This window comes from Anneissia japonica, unplaced genomic scaffold (assembly GCF_011630105.1).
Source record: "Anneissia japonica isolate Jap-2015-1 unplaced genomic scaffold, ASM1163010v1 scaffold4058_len632159_cov189, whole genome shotgun sequence".
Lineage (NCBI taxonomy): Eukaryota > Metazoa > Echinodermata > Crinoidea > Comatulida > Comatulidae > Anneissia > Anneissia japonica.
The window spans coordinates 257,024-262,363 of NW_022735300.1; positions in this window are offsets into that span (position 1 = coordinate 257,024).

Here is a 5,340-nt window from a genome sequence, read left to right on the forward strand (position 1 = left end):
TAATAAAGAAATTATCTTGGTGTTATATACAGCCCTATTATAGGCCTATTAATATATTCATTGACGAAGGACTAATGTTTTCCGAACTAAAACCTGCTTTTTCACTGGCTGCTTCTCTTATGTTTATCAATTTCGTATTTCAGCTGAGATCCGCCTCACTTCCTACTGCAATATTGCTTTTCAGTATAGTTTTTCTTTTAATCTCATTTGGTAAAAAATGTTATGCTATCAATTGACGTTTTTATTATACTTTTACATCAAATAAGATAGTATAATACATACTCCAAGTATCGAAATGCACGCCATCGTGTCGGGATTCAATATTTCGACATTAATTATGTCATAATCAGGAATCATCAGGAATTTACCTCAAATATTTCTTTTTTATTGTCCATTAAAAAAAAATCGATGTGGGAAATTAAACATTAGAATTCCACAATCAATTTAAGAATTTGAATTAACAAACATGTGAATGTCATTTAAAGGGGAGCCCATGTACCCACACCACACTCCAGAGGCTTCATTCATTAATCTGCATTATTACATTATTTTCACGCCTAATCTTCAATCTACTCTTATTTAATTTATTTATTAGTTAATTTATTGCATAAAGTATAGCTTAAGCCTATATATTTCTGTTAGACTCGAAGGAGTCTTCCACACTGATTCAGTTCGTTCTGTCAATCCTTGGCATTTGTATATTTTTAATGTTGATTTCTTGTCTTTGTGTATTGCAATGTTATTTTATTGCCGAAATTGAATATATCAAATCAAATCTGCGTCTCTATTGTATGGCCGTTGAAAATACATCATGCGCCATCCATTCCGCAATACTTGTAGTTGGTCTACGTAGCCTATGTGTACGTGCCCGTTGACGAAAGGATGCAGGTAATACATTCACATAATTGTGACTGTTTAAAACCCTTGTCCACATTGATGGAGAGCGACTGCAATGCGAATCGATCGTACGATACTAAGTAGGGTAGACGTACAGTATGTTCCATGTAGCTGTATTATATGACTCTATTAAGAGTAATTTTTTTTGTAAAGTTTTGAAGGCATATCTCGAAAATAAAACTCGATGGAGACATTCCTGAAAAAAGTTCTGTATGAACATTATTTTCAAATCAAAAATAAATTTACAATAATTGGTTTATAAGTCAATTAATATGTTATGTATCTCATATAAGGGCCACTATCAGGTAGCAATGTGGTTTGTCGGATATCCAAAAGGGCTTTGTTGATACATAACAACATAATGTGTCTCTGACATCGACTGTAGGATATATATCATATTATTAGGTCTTTATCCATTGTCAAAAGGGGCTCTGTTGGCCCGGCCCCCCCCCCCCACAAAATGTGTCAACATTTGTTTTTAAAATGGAGAAATTTTGAGGTGCCATAATCATCCATTTTCTTACCTCAGCCGCAATAGTGGGGTGGTATAGGCCCTCCATTTGTGAAGGTCCCACCTTTATCCCTCCTTCTTTCCCCTATCAAATTATTGGATCAACCGCCGATATCATAAAATACGAGCACATCTAAAATCCCCCAACGGAATAGGTGACTGCCCAAAAGGTCCCATTAAAAACCTTTTAGAATACGATGACAAACATGATTAAAAAACGAGCATAGGCCTATGGCCACATAATTGGTGACTGCCCAAAAAGGGCCCCAGTCTCAGGAAGCCACAGGGCCCCTAGCCCAATCGTTACGCTACTAGTAGCAACTGTCACTACCATGTCAGAGCCGACGCAAGTGAAAAACGTTTCTGGCTTTGGGAAAATGTGTCAGGTCGAATCGAAGGTAAAGTAAGGTTGTCTCGAAAACAGAAACCTCCTGGTAAAATACCCGGTAATGTTTTCACGATTACACTTTTTAAGACCTAACAGTACAGTGGCGAATTTAGAGGGGCGTACGTCCCCCCTATTTTTGTACAATTTTTTTTTTGTAAAGCTTATCAGAAAATTACCATTCTAAACAGAAAAAAATCAATCAAATACAAACTCAAAGTAATGGAGGTGCTAGAAGCTAAAGGGGATTATCACCTTGCACCCATTGAATCATCCCTGCTCAGTTCGCACATTCACGTCCCTTTTTTTCTTACCGGGTTGGATACCATACCTTTGGTTTAACCAATTTTTTTTTTTTAATAAAGTGCGTCAAAATAAATCTATACAATGCAAAATTAATCGATCCCGGCATTATACAAAAATTTCTCTTTTATATTTTTGCAGGTGAACGATGAGTCGACAGCCTCCCTCTAGGTATAATTTATCAGGCGATTTGCTGTGAGCCAGATGACTGGGTTCAAATTTCTAGGCTCGTTGGACAACACAGCAAAAAAAAACCAAAAAAAAAACAAAAAAAAAACCAAAAAAAAAAACGTGAATTAAGCCGGTTTTAGATCGTCATATAAGGAGTGCATTTAAATCTTATACAGACATAGGCCTAATTTGTTTGGTTGGCTCATTTTAGTAGCCCATGTTCTAGAATAGGCAATTGCCTTACGACCTAACGCTCACAATGAGTGTAAACATTTTGTAGCTTGGCTTTTAACTATCACCTCTGTTTTTATTAATGTTGATCTTTAATTTTAGTAGCCGAACCAATCTTCAAAAATTGTTTTAAACTCAGGCTCAAAATGTTTTAAAGTCAGATTTATCTATGACACAAAAAGTATTGGGAACGGATAATATTAAGAGACAGAATTTTTAATATTTAAAAACTGGGGGGAGGCAAGGTGTGTACCCACCCTTTTCCCACTTCTTCCCCAAGTTTTGAAATATTTAAAAAATGTGTATCTCATTTACCGTTCCCGAGGTTTTCGTCAAATAGGCCTATGCTTTTTATGTCTTAAAAAAATCAGTTGTACAACATATCAACAATTGTTTTTCCTCCAGAACCTGGCTTTAAGATGGCAGATTCTGTGATTTTTTTAGGTCAGTTGGTAATTTGTTCCACAAAATTGGAGGGCAGAAAAAGCACGTCTACTGTAGGACCTCTCACTCTCAGGAGTGACTTGTTGGTGAACCTTAGCGGAACACGGTCTAAAGTTTCATACAGTTTGTGGTACAGACGATTGGTTTGCCGTATTTACATTTTGTTGAACCATGCATATTTGAGACTTATTAAATGATGAACGATCGAACTTCAATATTGAAAATACTGATTTTTTTCGCACCATCACTTCAGAACAGCAACCATTGTAGCAATATTTGTTAATTATTTATTACAAAAATTATAATTGTATTTCATAATAAAAACCTTTCTGGAAGTTTTTTTTTATGCATTTGAGCGCGGACAGGTGTCTTCTTCATTTTTTGTATTTTAACTTAAATATTACTGTGATTTTGCTTGACATTTAGAGGAAATTACATACGATTAATATAATGAGCAGAAATAGAATAAAAATCATAGTAACAATAACAACGCCGTCAAAGGGAACTGAATCGGCTATGTACTGTAAGCTGATCAGTATTAGAATAATAACGCAATAGACCTATATTCGTATACTGTATGTTATACATCGTCCCCACCTCTCGAAGGTGTGCGCAAAAGTGCCAAACTCTCTCATGAAAGTGGACCGTGAAACTTGGTACAGCAAGCTTAAGTATTAAACTGATCGAAGCATAGAAAACAAAACGTTTCAAGAACTCTAGAGCTTTTCTATTGTGTCATAATTAAGCCCTATATTCTTTTAGAAAGAATAGAATGAAAACAAATTTTGGCCTGAAAACACTGTCCATATTTCATTAAAATAGAATGAGATACCTCAGAAAACTAGTCTGCTTGATCCCCTCCGACTGCATGTTTAAGAATTGTGCTTAAGAAATCCTCTCTTGACTTGACTCAACTAATTTTAATAATAATTCTGTATCTAAATTTTCCACAGTGGGCAAAGTTCTGAATATCCAGTGCATAGCAGCTATTCAATCTAATATCGTAAGTTACAAATTCCAATCTGTACAGTACATAAAAAAAAGACTTCCAGACTGGTGTACTGAACGATGTTGACAAATTCCAATCTGCATATAAATCACGATACAGCACCGAGAAATACCGACATACTAAACGATGTTGAGCACGGTAAGATTGTGCGGTGGCGGATTTAGAGCTAAGGGGGAGTAAATGGATACGCCCACGGGCGCTGATCATGGGGGAACACGTCCCCCACACATTTTTAATGGGGCTTGGTCCCTCCCCCTTCCGACTTTCGACCGTAATTTCATAAGTAAAGATGATACCTAAAAGTTGTTGAAATGAACTGCATAAAATGATCCAGGTTTTAATGAAAAAGCGCTGTACAGCCTGAGTAAGTACTGAGTAGGTCTGCGATAGTGTAGGCCTACATCAGTAGTGTACATCTTATATTATAGCAAGATACCGGCATCACTAACATCTGAATTACCTATAATACACGACTTGAGTGCGCGTGCTTTTTTTTAAAATATAATTTAAGAAGTATGAGAAAAAGTACAAGATTTTCGGCACACAAAGTAAGTAAAAGTAAATACATAAAAGACAATTAAGTTTTATTTTCTATGGTACAATACAGATTAATTAGATCTCTATGATAGCCGAAAATCGCTGATAAAATATCATGGTGATGTTATAATGGTGATTTTTTACTAATATAAGATTGTCATTTCCGGCCAGCTTGAGGTACTATTTCCTCAAATTTTCGCACCTTTACTTCCTTTACTTTACTCCCGATTACCACGGAATCTGATCGCAACGAATCACAACAAATTCCACAGGCACTGTTTGGCTGAGGTCAGGCAACATAGGCCTAGCCACCGGAGGCCTAGGCCCTAGAATGTAAAGTTTATTTGTGTTGGTCTGAATGCGTCCGTTGATTGCGATCGGGAGTAATCAGTTTTGGATTTTTAGGCCTACCACCGATTACATCGCCACCGATCGCAAGAGAGTGTAGTCTGAATAGGGTATTTTGATCAGTACATACTTTTATACTGCAAACTGACTAGAGTGTAGATGACAAATTGGTTTGATAGCTACTTAGAAGATACAAACAATTGTCCGTCCTCGTTGTTATCTCCGATAGTCACTCCAGATTGGAGTACCAGTTAATAAACCTGCACTTTTCACTGCATATACTAAACCAAATTATTGTACAACATAATCTAGATGTCATGTTTATGCAGACACTTTTATATCGCAAAGTTGATCCGCGGATGCCAGACTATGGTGTCTTCCATGAATGACACGCTGTATAGAAAAGTCTACAATTAAGTTGGATGTGCACCAATAACCTCATACTTAATACATCAAAGACAGACCTGTCATATCATCAGCAAAAAACTCTGCAGAAAAAATATT